The 15,957-nt window shown below is 43.2% G+C and overlaps 1 protein-coding gene across 1 annotated transcript in view; it reads right to left on the minus strand.

Moving 5' to 3' along the window:
- Positions 1 to 14,385, minus strand: part of IL1R1 (interleukin 1 receptor type 1) — a 96,916-nt gene extending 82,531 nt beyond the window's left edge. Inside the window, 1 exon segment of the mRNA XM_047781349.1 lies at positions 14,077 to 14,385. The gene's annotated coding sequence lies outside the window, so the exon portion shown is untranslated.
- Positions 14,386 to 15,957: the final 1,572 nt, after the last annotated feature.

Here is a 15,957-nt window from a genome sequence, read left to right on the forward strand (position 1 = left end):
AATGTACACACACAGCAAACACAACACACAAAACCATCACACAACACAAACTAGCAGTCACAGAACATGCAACTAACTACACACACAACATAAACACATACATATCCACACAATACATCCATAAGACATTCCCACACAAACAACACCCACACACTTACACAACACACACAAGTGCAACACAAAAAAATTATATATACAACAAAAAAACACATACATAATATACGCATGCAACACACAACACACTCAGACCAACATCAATATACACACAACACACAAGAACACATCTTCACACAACACATACAAAACAGTCACAACATACAATATACACACACAAAAAAAACACACACAGTCACACACTCACAGAATATACACAAAATATACACGCAGCAAACACAACCCTACACATTAACACAATATACAGACTCACAGGACACACATATCCAATTTCCATGCCAAAATATTTTCAGGTTAAAGCCCCCAGGACAGAGATGCAGGCTGATGGAATCAAATTAGCAAGTGAAAAGTGACCACAAAGAGGTTGGGGGGGAGGGTAGGCAGGAGGCAGGGCTTCTGACTGAGCCACTTCAGGATGACACCATTGTTCACCTGAGTTCCCGCAGGAACCTCCACAGGCTCTGAGGAGGGATTTTTGACCATGAGAGTGGTTTACAACCAAATTTAACCTGCACAACCCAGAGCTAGCAGTCTGCACTTGTGACATAATTTCTTTTAAGACGCTCCAGATTCTGACCCTAAAAGGCCAAGAGGGTACCTACGTCTCTCTCAACACCTGGCACTTCAGGCAAGGTTACAATCGCATTGTGCAACTGTGTCATTTTCCATTCCAGCAGTTAGTCTGATGCAATGACATTGAAAACAATAACCAACTGATGGCAAGACATTTATTTCTAATTTTCAGCAGATCAAAGAAAGTGCAATTTGGTGTTGTTCCATAATGAATATAACAGCTTCACCAGACAACATAAACTGTTTCAAGAAGGAAAACCCTCTGTGGTCAAAGGCATATCTTTGAAGTGCAGTAAGGAGCTTATGTTTTAACTGGAGGTGTTTGAATTATTGAAAGAAAGGTCCACTCGAAGTTAATGCTTTTACCATTACCCTCTGGTAAAGGTTTTCTTTGATCCTGGCTGAGCTGTACACTTATTTTGAGCAATTTAAAAGAAAATATATCATAGATAGATAGACAGACAGACAATCTCACGTACGAATTTGATATATAGATTTCTTTTCTTGATACTTTCCAAGCACATTCTTTACCATGACTGTGACAGAAAAGTCCCAGAAGGTAACAGTTCTAGCACTTTTTCAAGGTCTTAATAAATGAGAGTAATTCTTAAAACTCAAGGGCTCAAAGTAAATGTTTTCTGCCCAGCAGCAGCTCCCCCACGAAAATGCTATTTCCAAGAAAACCAAATTACACATCCCCAAGGGACCATACCATCTTGGACAAACACCTACACAAGCAACAAGCTGCTTCAACATCCTCTTTGGAACAAAGTGAGTTTCATCTAAATAAATACACAAGCAGGGAACATGCCAGAAGAAAGTTAGGATGGAGATAGGAAGACAGTTCTGTAGTGCGGAAAAGGGTCTGAAGGGAAGCACAGGCAGCTGATGAAAGACCTGAGAAGGTGAAGGTAGCACACAGTCACATATGGCAAGCACTTGATTTTATAATGGTCAACCGGAGAACTGAGCCACAAATGTGTGCCGGAAATGCCACAAGCAGCATTAAATGCCTTAGATGCCCTGCCAATCCAAAACTGGACCAGGGGTCTAATGAGAAAAGATGTAATATGGAGTAATACTACCCAATGTGGAAAACTAAGACCCTTCAATATTTTATCTCCGGACTCTGTCACATACCTAAAATTCATGTAAATAAGCCTTACCTTTATAAGAGATTTTTTTTTTTCCTTCTCCCTTTATAATTAGATTCTTTCAAACTAGGTCAAATACATATTGCAATGGGATTATGAAGTAACATGAGAACAGGAAAAAGCAGAACTAAGAAACTATACATATGCAAATTTTAGCTAGAAAAAAGTTAGCTTTGTCATATCGAAAACACTAGGACCAAGCTTAGAAAGTCTGCTAACATGAATTCATCCCTTTCTTCCAATGGGAGAAAAAGGGAACACAAAGTCTTCAGGGCAATAACCATCTTCCTTTGGCGGGTGGGGGGCAGGGGGGTGTTCCTATAATGTCCTACACAATGCAAAGCATTCAATAAATACTTTTTACATTGACATAAGATTAACCTATTATGTTAGTTTCAGGTTTACAACATACAGATTGAAAACCAAATTACACACATATTTCAAAATGATCACAATGTCTAGTGAATGTCCATTACCACCCACATAAATTTCTTTTCCTGTGATAAGAACTTGTCAGATCTAACCTCTTAGCAACTTTCAAATATACAATACAGTATTCTTAGCTATCGTCATCATGCTCTATCTTGCATCCCAGGACTTGTTTCTTGTACAACTGGAATTTGGTACATTCTGACCCTTTCAACCATTTTACCCCTCCCCACCCTCCACCTCTGGCAACCACCAATCTCTTCTTCTTTTTCTTGCTTTTTAGGGCTACACCCAAGGCATATGGAGGTTCCCAGGCTAGGGGTGGAATCAGAGCTGCAGCTTCTGGCCTATACCACAGCCACAGCAACACCAGATCCGAGCCACGTCTGCGATCTACACCACAGCTCATGGCAATGCCGGAGCCTCAGCCCACTGAGGGAGGCCAGGGAGCAAACCCACAAACTCATGGTCCCTGGTTGGATGCGTTTCTGCTGTGCCACAACGGGAACTCCACCAAACTCTTCTATCCGTGAGAGAAGTTAAAATCAGGCTCAGACAAAGTGATAACAACTCTAAGGAAATCACTCTCTCTCGTCTCCTTTTAGGATGAATCACTAGTGGCATGTTCTTCAAATTCTCCAAATATATTAAAGAACATTTAAGATGCAATAAAATTCATCCAGAAACATCACTGGCTGAAGTGTGTTGTCCATTCATGCCCAAGCCTGGCTGACCTTTTGATGTTATTACGGTATATTGAAAAGAAAGGAGGTGGGGAGCAGTTACCCTATTTACTTAAGAGTCAAGGTGGCCAAAAATGAAGTAAATACCGTGTGAATCATCAAACCTCTTAATGGCCACAGAATCTTTTTATATTCAGAGTTTCGCTATTACCATTTGAGACATCAAAATTCTATGTGTGGGAAGCTCTTAAATTTCTCCCTCAGAAGAAGGACTAGGGGGGAAGAAGCCTCAGAAGTTAGAGAAAAGGAGAGATGAATAAGGCAGCAACCAGGCAAAGTCTGAACTGTGTCCATGCAATAAAATGCCCACCTTGTGGATGCAAAACTGACATGTGTGACCTGCATATGTTTTTTCCCCCCTCGTCAAACGAGGTGATCAGACCAGAACACACTGTTCTTCTAAAGCAACCAGATTAGCTGGATACATGGTGCTGGGCAAGCCCCCACCTGTCCTACACTTCAGCCTTGGCAGGGAGAACCCCCGTGCAGGGACCCCTACTGCTCTGGATGAAGCCCAGACACTTTGCTCTCAGCTCCAGACCCTCCTCACCTCCCTTCCTAGCTCAGAACTCCACTTTCCTGAGCTAGTGCCCCTCCCTGACGTGATGCTTTTTGGCTGAGGTCAAATCACAGCCCAGCCTCCTTGCCAGTTTCCCAATCGCTCCCTCTTTCCTTCTGCCCAGAATGTCAATCCTTCTTCCTCCTTCAGCTCGGTCCTCCTCCTCCCCTTCCTTCGAGACCCATCCCAATGCTGCACACTTCTGCCAGAGAGCATTCTAGGGTCCCACCCCGTCCACCAGGGGACACAGAACTCCACCTCCTCTGAGCCCTCAGCTTCACTTCCCCATCCTCAGCAGCACCAGCACCCCTCAGTCTGCAAGGATGACTTCCTTCCCTTATATTCATCAAATGACGAAAGGTAAGCTCTTTCCCTGACCAACCATAGCTTGAGCAGAGTAGACATTTAAATCTTTGCCAAAGATGAAAGAGGTTACATTTACTTCACTTACACCCATCATCCCTTAGAAAATTCATACCACACTGACAGGACAGAGAGCCTTTGATCGTGTCCAGGGGCAAGGATTTCTGGGAAATGGACCTAAACTCCCCCAGCAGAATGATTTGGCAATCACTCAGGACGGCCCTGCACTAGCCAGCTTCTTGCTGACTTGGGTGATTTATGCAAATTATGGCTGTCTACTTCCCCAGGTCAGTGGCTCTCAGCCCCCATTGTACCAGCCGCTCCTGGAGAGATATTTTAAAAAATTCTTCTGCCCAGGTTGCAACCCAGATCAATGCTATCAGAACCTCTGGGGGAGAAGCCCAGGCACCTGTAGTTCTTAAGGCTCCCCGCGTGATTCCAACGTGCCATCCAGTTTGACAAACACTGACCTAGACCATAGAAGGTGATCACAGTCAACAGATGTTTGTTGTATTTGTGTGTAGCTAAGTGACACTTTTCTACACGGAGCTGGCAGGGGCTGGGAAGAGGAAGAGTCCAGAGCCTTATTCACACACAGCCAGTTTCCCCAGAACAATAATTTATGATCCAGACATCAGTTCCAGACTGAAGGAAGTGCCTGTCTCTGCCACCACCACTCCTCTACCACCAGCCCCAGCATTTTTCATGCTCCTATGAACCTAGTTTTATACACTATGTCACATTATCTAAATTTCTTCAGCATTTCAACTGGGAAGAAAAAAATTTAGAACTCTGATCTTGTGGTGAAATACATGTCAGAATTGGACGGTGGTGAGAAATATCCAAGTGTGCTGAGTGATGTCAGGTGTAATTTCCCACATTATTACAATAGCAAAAATGTAACCTCCCCTTCTCCCTATGACTCAGCAGAGTAACCCGCTGTGTTAATCTAGAGAAATGCTTAAATCTGGAGGGAAATTTATTCAAAAGAGTTGGTCATGGCAAATATCACATGAGGTTTATTTTAAACCAAGTCACAGTATCACCCCCGACTAGAATTATATATTTTTCTCTTCAGGACAGAAATCTTGTGAATCTTTGCATATAGTTTTACAGATTATTCTTTTGTTTGTCTGGAGCTTAACTGAAATATAATTGACATACAATACTATGTAAGTTTAAAGTGTACAATGTATTGATCTGATATGTTTTCATACTGCCCAATATCACCACCATACTGTTAACTAAAAACCTCCACCCCATCACAGAATTACAACTTCGTTTTTGTGGTGGGAACATTTACAACCTACTCTCTTAGCAACTTTCAAGTGCATAACACAGTACATTAGCTACAATCGCCATGCAGTACATTAGATCCCCAAACCTGCTAATCTTATAACTAGGAGTTTGTACCCTTTGCCCAACATCTCCCCATCTTCTCCACTCCTAGCCCCTAGCAACACTATTTTCTGTTTCTCCGAGTTCCATTTTGGGGATTCCACATAGAAGGGATATCATACATTATTTATCTTCCTCTGTCAAGCTTATCTCACTTGGCTGAATGTCCTCAAGTTCCAACCATGTTGTTGCAAAAGGCAGGATTTCCTTCGTTCTCATGGCTGAATGATATTCTATTGTACGTCTAATGCATACCCCATCTTTTTTATCCATTCATCTGTTGATACTTAGACTGTTTCCATCTCTTGGTCATTATGAATATATTACAAATAATGCTGCAATGAACATGGGAATGTAGATATCTCTTTGAGATAGTGATTTCACTTCCTTTGGATATACACCCAGAAACAAAACTGCTGGATCATACATGTGGTTCTATTTTTTAATTTTTGAGGAACCTCCATACTGTGTCTCAGAGTGGCTGCACCAATTTACATTCCCACCAGCAATATACCAGGGTTCCCTTTTCTCCACATTCCTGCCAACACCAGTTATCTCTTATCTTTTTTAAAATACAGATTACTCTTTACCAGACAGATGATATGATTTCTGAGACCAGAATTTTCCCACCTACTTCAGGCAGGGAAATTTCTATCAAATCCCTATGATACTTGAATTGGTATTTTATTATATATATTTCACTCATATTGATTTTAGATTAAATGTTATCTATAGATGACTTCAGAGGCTAGAAAGTAACACTTGCATGCAATGCCTTAAAAAAAAACTAGCTTACAGATAACGTGTGACAACTTGGATGATACATTCCCAGCAGAGATGGTAGAGGGGAGGCTTAATCATGTTCCTCCTGTGAACAAACGCTGAAAACTTCAGCACTCAAACAAATATGAGTTCAATTGCATCTTTAAAAGAACTATCCCATCAACTAGCATTTCCCTTCTTTGAGAATCATTATCATTTCAGCACAATGAAACATGAAGAAGTTTGGGAGCCCAATGGACCCAGGGTCAAATCCTGACTCTGTTATTCATCTGCCACCAGCTTGAGACAGTGCCTTCCTATTTCTGCTGGCTCTATGCCCCATCTTCCTCTGGCAAAGTGGAAAATGGTAAAACGTGTGTGCGGAGCATTGGTAACATGTGTAAAGCACCCAGCCATGGAGAGCAGAAGCTGGAAGACGGCTGAGTCTGTTACCATCCAGAGTTCTTGGCCTCCTTAATGAATAGAAATTGCTAAAACACCAGGCAAGAAGCTCAGGTAAGGCTTTATTGGGGCCCCAGCTGCAGGAGGCGGGGGGAGGGGGGAACAAAAACAAACAACAGTTTCCCTTGTTTGCTCAATGGGGCGGAGGGGAGCAGGGGGCAAGCTGGTTCCTGGTATAGGCCCAGAGTACAGATGGGTCCAGCGGTCAGGCCAGAGGGGTGGCTTAGATGGTCTGCCACCCCTTTGGTGGTATTGCAGGGGGCATGCTTTTGCTCTTGGTTCTTCAGAAGTGGCAGCTGGGGTATTAGTTTTTTTTTAATCCTCCTGCCTGTAATTTGCCCCAGCTGCACAGGGCACGTAGTTATTTTAGTCCCTTATACTTTCTTTGTATTGGGTTGCTGCAAGAGATGTCTGTCCAGGTACAAGCATTGCATCCACTGCAGCAAGGGTCCCAAGTCCCACCCCTGTCTACACCACTGTGATCTGGCCTTGTCTCCATTTCCAAGCTCCTTTCCACTCACTCAGCCCCTACCTACAGACCTTCTTCAGCCCCTCAGCAGGGCTCAAATGCCTCTGTTCCCTCTGCCTCAGACCTCACCCTTCCTCACAAGGACCCTCCATCACCAGGCAATACAGACCCAGCCCTTAGCTACTGTCCCAGCAGCTGTCTGTGTTTTTCGTGGTGCTTATCCTTATAAGTACACCTCAAGCTGCCGCCAGCTGCTGTGGATGACCCTTGAGGGCAGCATCCAGATAGCCTTCCCCTACTGTGGCATCCCACAGACACCCATAAGGCCTCAAAAAAATAATTGTCATGATCACGACTGGCTTCAAAATAATCCCAATGCCACCATACACCTATGTGAACGGCCAAAATCCACAGCACTGACAGCAGATGCTGCCAAGGATACAGAGCAACAGGACCCCTCCTTCACTGCTGGTGGGAAGGCAAAAAGGTGTGGCCACTTTGGAAGACAGTCTGATGGTTTCTCCCAAAACTAAACCTGCACTGCTGTACAATCCAGCAATTACACACCTTGATATTTACCCAAAGATGCTGAAAAATTATATCCACACAAAAACCTGCACGGGGATGTTTATGGAAGCTTTATTCACAATTGTCAAAACATGGAAGCAACCAAGGGACCATTGAGTAGGTGAATGGTTAAATCAACTGTGGTCCATCCAGACAACAGGATGTTATTCAGCGCTGAAAAGAAATGAGCGATGGAGCCATGAAAAGACCTGGAGAAACCTTCAGTGCATATTACTAAGTGAAAGGAGTCAGTCTGAAAGGCTACATAATGTGCAATTCCAATTACATGACATTCTATGAAGATGAAAACACGGAAGCAATAAAAAGATCAGGGGTTGCCACAGTATCAGCGGGAGAAGGTATGAATAGGAAGAGGACTGAGGACTTGTAGGGCAGTGAAAATATTCTGTATGATATGCTAAGGGTGGAAAAATGTCATTGTATGTTTGTCAAAACACACAGATGGTCACCAAGAGTGAACCTTAAGGTAAACTATGGACTTTGGAGGAGGATGTGTCAATGTTGGCTCATCAGTTGTAACAAATATCCCACTCTTGGAGGGGAATATAACAGAGGAAGTTATACACATGTGGGGCAGAAGGTATGTAAGAATTCTCCATACCTTCCCCTCAATTTTGCTGTGAACTTAAAATTGCTCTTTAAAAAATCATGTCTAAAAACTGCAGTTATGATGTGAGATATGAAAAATTCAAAAACATACTGAGTTAAACTTTTCCCCCTATAAAATCACCAAACTTAAAAAAATTAAAAAAAAAAAAAAAAAACGCAGTTTACTAGTATACTGTGTCGACAGGTGCATGGGGAAACATTCTCTCAAACATTCCGGGCAGAGGTGTTCATTGGTATAACCTGGTGGGAAGTGGGTGGGCAGTTCTGAAATTTATATCAAATCACAAATGCACATAGCCTTTGACCCAGCAGTGCCACTTCTAGGAATTTAGCTAACAATTAAGCTTACGGGCACTTCTGCAAAATGACACAGGCAAAGCTGTTTGTTATTCATTGCAACATTGGTTGTAACAGCAAAAGACTGCGAACAATTGAAAAGTTGCCAAAAGGCTACAAAGCAGCAGGTTATATACAGACATGGAAGAGGGTACATACAGAAGAGGTGTGTGTGATGGGTAATTTTATATGTTGGTTGGACTGGGCCAGGAGATGCCCAGAGAGCTGGTTAAACCTTGCTTCTGAGTGTATCTGTGAGGGTGTTTCTGGAAATGATGAGCACCTGAAGTGGTGAACTGAGCGAAGCTGATAGCCCTCCCCAGCAAGGACAGTCCTCTTTCCAATTCCTTGGGGGCCTACACAGAGCAAAAGGCAGAGGAAAGTTGAATTAACTCTGTCTGCCCACTTGAGCTAGGACATCAATTTCTCCTGCCTTTGGTACCCTGGTTCTTAGGCCTTCAGACTGGACAGGAGTCTACACCATCGCTCTCTGGATCTCAAGCCTTCTAACTACACTACTTACTTTCCTGGGTCCATAGCCTGTAGACAGCAGATCCTAGAACTTTTTAGCCTCCATAAATGGCATTGAGGCAGCCCATACCTTATAATAACTCTTTCTTTATAGATAAGAGATAGATAGATAGACAGACAGATAGACACATATACAAACAATACATCTATTTCCTGTTGATTCTACAGAGGGAGAACCCTGACTGATACAGTGTGAAGAAACTATTGACAAGTCACCCATGTATGAGAAAGAGGGAATGATTTCACTGAATAGCCTCTTTAAGGCCTTTTAAATTGTGTTATCTATTCAAAAGCACACAAACTTTGTGTTTTCGTTCAAAAAGAAGTCTGAGTTCTAAAATCTTAATGGAAAGTCTAACCGAAAAATAAATAACTATTTCAAATTATAGTCTTAAATAAAATTTTTTAAGAAAAAAAATGTAATGCACACCTACATAAGGTCTGGCAAACAATTAATACTAAATAAATGTTGTTGAATTAACAAAAAAAAAAACAACTTATATTCTTCAAGTTATATTCCTATCCCCATTTTAGAACCTGAAAAACTAGCAAAAATAAGACAGGTGAGTTTCCCAGGAGAAAATGAAGCTAGGCCTCTCCAGACTTCACCCCAGCCTTCTGGATGGTCCTGCCAGGGAATACACGGCCTGAAAATGAACTCCAGGTACCATTTCAACTTGACCCACAAAGAGTCAGGGACAGAATGACAGACCCCTGGAGCCACTGAATGAAAGGATTACTTGGCTGAGGTTCAAGCCTCAACAGTTCCCAGTGCAACAGAATTGGACCTTCAGCATCTCTGGATCAGCACCCAGTTGTCACCAGCACAGCACATGGGCTAGGAGGCTAAATGGACTTGACGTAGATGGACGGCTGTCTTAGCCCTCACTGGTTCCTTTGGGTCACTTACTGAGCTGCTCAGAGTCTCAGTTGGTCTGATTCTAGAGCTGGAACAATGGCACCAGTCTTACAACGTTGTGAGAAAGGCTAGAGTCAGTGGCTGGAAAGAACCCAGAATAGTGCACGTTCCTTAGTAAGAACTCAGTAATGTGGACTCCATACCCAAGGGCACAGCACGGACATCGTCAGCCATCCCCAAACCACAGTCATCATCTCTCAAATTCAGCAACCTGTGGACTCCAGAGTGAGACTGCTTCATGAATCCCAACCCCACACTAACCACTGATGTGACTTGAGGTAAATCACAATCACATCCCTGGGCTTCCGTTTCTTAACCTGCAAAGTGAGGTAATGATAAAGACCACCTCAAACAGGAGCTCTTAGAACCAGGTCTCACACATAGGAAGTGCTCCTTTAGTTATGTGCCATCATCATGACTTATTCAGCACCAGATCCAAACCATTGCCCAATGGGCACTTGGTGCTGATTTTAACAGCTGACCACTGAGCTAACGGTCAGGGAGAAACTCTGTACCCCTGAAAGTATAAAGCTTTGCATACTCATGCCAAGTCCATAAGCCTTGTACTCACAAAAGCTGCCACCTGTTTTCCTGGTTCTACCCTGGGTTTGTATTCATTTGCTTAACAGCCATTAAGAGCTTTAAAGTTTTACTGAGTAGAAACAGAAACCGACCCACACTCAACTAAATGAATAAAACAATCAACATGCCCCAGAAAAGCTCCATTTTTAAATCCTCTATAATTCCTTTTGGGGATAGTCATTTCCCTGCAAAGTTGGGTAAAAACATTCCTAGGTCCCTTCCACTGACTCATTTGAGAAATGTTTCTCAAGCCCCCACAGGGTGTCAGGCCACAAACCAGGCCCTGGAGAAAGAAACACAGCAAACCCGCCCCTGTCTTTGAGAAGCTCTCACTGGGGATCAGAGCAAAGCAAGTGGATGGTGACAATGCAATATGAAAAGAATGGCATGTTATCCCATATGCAAATGAGATAAATAAGCAACACAATAAACCCATTTTTAATCTAAAGTATATCCAGGTGCTGCTGACTCTCAGAACTAAGCAATATGTTGTCACACACCCCTTTCCCAGTTTAGAATTAGGAAACACTATCCAAACTTCGTCATACAGCTCTCTAAAAGCTGAATATCCCATAAGGTAAAAATATAAACTGCATATTAACAATAATACTCATAGTACCACTTGGTATTTTTTACTTTATTTCTATTTAAAGAACTTTCTTCTAGCCCTCTTCTGTTCCCAGTACAATCCTGTGGTGAGAGGGAAAGTCAGCCCTTATCTCTAAATTTTATAGCTAAAAAGGAGATACAATCATAAAGACTGAGGTTTGCCCGAGGTTGTTCAAATGGTAAAAATCAGAGCAAAAGCATCTGATTCCCCCACACTCTCTGCAGACCTGCTGAGAGACATCGAATGAGATCAAAGACCTCAGAAATTAGGTTGACAAAAGTTGCTATGAGCGAGAACGGGTTTGATAATGAGTAACCAAAAAAGACAAGAAGTTGAACCTAGAGGAAGAGAGTAAGAAACCAGAAGGTTTCACCCCCGAAAAGTGTCCTGAACACAAATGAAGACAAGATACTCTTTGCCAGTTATCAGATTAGCACACTTAAAAATAAATAAATAAAACCCAGCCGGTGAAAGTGTGGGGAAGTGGTGTCTATACAGTGCTGGAGGGTATGTACACGAATGCACTTTCCTAGAGGAAAGTTCAGTAACAGAATCAAGAGCTTCAAATATGCTTTCGCCCTTTGACCTCTGGGAATTTATTCCAAGGAAATATCAGGAAGAGATGCATAGGTTCCCCCCCAAGGATGTTTGTTTTGGTAATGTTAAGAAGTGAAAAGACAGAAATCAAATATCTACCAACATGATTCAGCAAATCATCTGTGGAGGAAGAAATTCATTAGCATGGCAAGATGCTTTGCTGAAAGGGAAAAGCAGATAATAAAACAGAATGGACAGTCTGAGCATGCTTTTTCCAAGATGTAAATGCATTCAGAGAAACCATACCCACCAAAATATTAACAGTATCTATCTCACAATATTAGGTTTTGATGTTTCACCTTCTTCATTCATCTCTATGTATTCTTTTTTTATTTTTGACTGTGAATATGTGCTATCTGTATACACTTTTAAAGGCACTCAAAATACTTAAGAAAGATATCTTAGCCATTCTTTAACCTTGCCTGTGGAGTTTCTCTACTAAGCAAGTTAACAATGCCCCAAAGGGTTAGTGGGTTAAGACTGTAAACTGAATGTTAAGTAGAGACAGGTCATAAGAATTTTTTATAATTCATCACTACTTGTCAATAGATGATTAAAGAAGATGTCACACACAAACACACACACACACACACACACACACACACAGTGGAATATTACTCTGCCATAAAAAAGAATCAACTAATGCCATTTGTAGCAGTAACATGTATAGACTTAGAGATTATCAGACTAAGTGAAGTCAAAGACAAATATCACATGATATCACTTATATGTAGAATATAAAATATGTTACAAGTGAACTTATTTACAAAGAGAAATACTCATAGACATAGAAAACAAACTTATGGTTACCATAGAGGAAAGACAAGGGGGAAGATAAATTAGGAATTTGGGATTAACAGATACACACAAATTACATAAGATAAATAATAAGTTTCTACTGTATAGCACTGGAAACTATACTCAGTGGAAAGAATCTGAAAATAAATGATATACGTGTGTGTGTGTGTGTATAAATCACTTTGCTGCACATGTGAAACACTGTAAATCAACTATACACCAATAAATATAGCTTTAAATAAAATAAAATGCATCACCACTAGTAGGAAGATGAAATTCATCTCGAGAAGTGTCCCTACTCCTTCCAGACAACGTATGGTCTCCTTTCTCCAGGGGATCCACGTATTAACGTGGACACAGATTTCCCCTTGGCCCGCAGCACATGGGCCCCCAGCACACACACCATGGCCTCCAGCCACCTTTGGGTGGACACAGTGATCCGCCGAACCAGCTGGTCACTAGCTACACCTTTTGAAACGTCCTTCCCCCACCCAGCTCTTCACACCTTCACAGCCAAGGTGCAAACTCGCATCTGGTATAAGAGCAACATGGAGGTTTAAGTTGAACTGAATTGAATGATAAACTTCATTTTGTTCTCATTTTGGCTTTCTTCTCTCCTTTCTTTAGTAGCTCAGATTCTGTCCCATTTTCCTGTTCTTTCACACAACAACACTATTGATAGGAAGTATGAGGATCAAGGGTGTCCGATAAAAAATACAGGGCGATGCTAATCATCCAATTGAATGCCTACAGCCTACGGCCACAGGTGTAAGTAACATTAGCAAAAGCCCCTGGAGGGAAAAAAAAAAAAACATGCTCAAGCTTTAAAAATTCCATTGTAAGCCCTGATGGCAGGAAGCATGTACAAGGCTTGCAAAGACAATGTGTTATCATTTTAAATGCAACCAATCATGTCTGCTTAGAGTAATACAAGGCCTTCAGCCAAACATGGGGCCAGATGATGCTTCTCTGGAACAGGAGAAGCATCAAGGAAAATCATAAAACAAGTCTTCCTTCTAGCTTCGACTAGAGCACTTTAAAAGGACTTAATTTACAATATCCTTCACTTAAACCTCATGATTTACCAAAAGCCACATAACTATTGATGGCTTATAGGTAGGACATAGCCATAAAATATATCTGCCACAGATTTCCTAGTTAATATTCCACAAATAAAACATATGTAATCATAGGTGATCTTTAAACAGGGCTCACAGACACATCATGGGGTTAAATATGCCTACAAACCACATAAGCCCAAGAAATCCTTCCGATCTTGTTTCAACAAACAGCGTAACAGCGTCAGTATTTTCAGATTCCATTTGTCCCTCCTAAAGACTTCACTGGGGAATAAGCAAACAGAGGGAAAAGGAGGGAAAAATACAAAAACAAAAACTAGAGTGCAAAGCAATCATCTTACCGTCTCTTTTTCTCATGGTTGGAGCCTTTGGGACTGGCTGGCCCCACGGGAGGTGGTAACACAGGGAAGCCGGCAGGATTTCTCCCCCCAAGCGAAGCCAGCTGAGTTGACCGTGCTTATTAAAAACAAAAGTGCATTTTGAAGACAGCCCTGGATAGAGCTGCTAACGGCTCTTTTCTTTTTCCAAAGAGCTTTGAGTTGGTGAAGCACAAGCCTGATGCCTCACATCTTGTCAGCCGTCCCAGCTGTGCTGAGTCTGTGAGAAGAGAAAGTGGGCTCCGGGTGACGCCTGTAAGAGCTTTAATCCTCAGCAGTGACACATGTGGGGAACTATGAACAGGAAGCTCAGAGCCTGGCAAGCAGCCAGAAGCATTCAGAAAACGTGCCAAGCCCTTTCGAAACACCATGCTCTCCACTAAACATTCACTCCTAACGGTTCACAGGCTGTGTCTCTCCTCTCAAATGACTGAGCCATCCACCTGGGCAAGGCTGGCCCATGGACATCCAGGCTGTCACTGTTTCTGTCATCAGTCTGGCCAAGTCAAGGCCAGGTTTGGGGTGTCCTCCCCTCCTGCCCTATTGCTCACCTCCCAATCTTTGTGGTAACCATACCCACAGATGTGAGCCCCTGCGATGTCACAGGGCCTTTCATTCAGGTCTTTGCAAGGCCTCCTCCTGAGGTCACGCACCCTGGGGGACACTGCAAGGAACTCTTTTCAGCATCTGAGAAGCAGGGAGACCCACTGGTCCCCCCTCAATTCAGGCTGCGTCAGGGCAGGGCGAATTTGGAGAGGTGGGCTGGTAGGCAAAGCTTCTGGCCCCCAGGCATGGCCGCCTGCTCCATCCAGGAGAGACGTGCCCTTGAATCCCTCTTCAATTTTTCACACAGCCCCTCTGCCCCTGCACTCAGATCCAGGCTCTGGACACAACGCAGTTGCACTTATCACAGCTCTTCTCAAAGGCCTGCAGCAAAGGGCCAAAACGGCCAAACCTCCTATTCCAGCAACAAGTCCCACCCCGAGGCTGCCCATGCATCTGCCTCATCCCCTCTGCCCTCTAAAAGGACCCTCTGCAGCTATCTGGACGGGCCACTACTGACTCCAGAAGACCATGTTCAAACCTCGCCTTGCACGTGCTCTGTAGCCACCAGCCTGTCCAGCTCCCTTATCCTCTTGAGTGTGAAGAAGCCACAGGCACCACGCGCCCGCTCCTCTTCCCTCTCCTCATGCTTCCGCCCTTCACCGCCTTTCACTCCAGCATGCCCCCTACTGCCTCCTGGGGTGGAGCTCCCTGCTCGGAACCCTCCTCTTCCCACCTTAACAGTAACAGAGACAGCAAGATTGGGGACTTCTTATGTGCCAGGCTTTTTTTCTAGGCAGTGTGAGTTCTTAAAGCCCATTTTACCGGTAAGGCGACTGAGGCACAGAAAAGGTAAGTGCTCAGCCAGGCAGGGTGAAACCCAGGTGGAGCTCAATCTGGCCTTGCTCTTTGAGTCTTTCCAGCCACCCACGCTCTTTATTTGGGAACAGGGAGTATGTACTCGGGGAACGTGCGGTTTCCTCACACTTCTCGGTACCTTCCCAGAAGCGGTTCCAGGAGGCCTTCCCATGCTTGGTAATTACCAAGTGGCGGTGATTAAGGGCAGATTAATGAGCCGGAATTGAAAGACCATATGTTTCCACTTGGGCCATGGACAGGGATTCCAGCCTTTGAGTACGCAGAATGGTCTTGGGTTAAGGCAACATTTCCATACAGGTTTTGTTGACATTTTAACCCACCTATGCTGTGAGTGTTCAGAACTAGACCATCTGGTAAGTCAATGGGCTGTGAAAGACATCGCCTCACTGAAACAGCTGAGATGCCCTGCTGTGGAGGGGGTGG

The sequence above is a fragment of the Phacochoerus africanus genome, chromosome 5, assembly GCF_016906955.1.
Source record: "Phacochoerus africanus isolate WHEZ1 chromosome 5, ROS_Pafr_v1, whole genome shotgun sequence".
Taxonomy (NCBI): domain Eukaryota; kingdom Metazoa; phylum Chordata; class Mammalia; order Artiodactyla; family Suidae; genus Phacochoerus; species Phacochoerus africanus.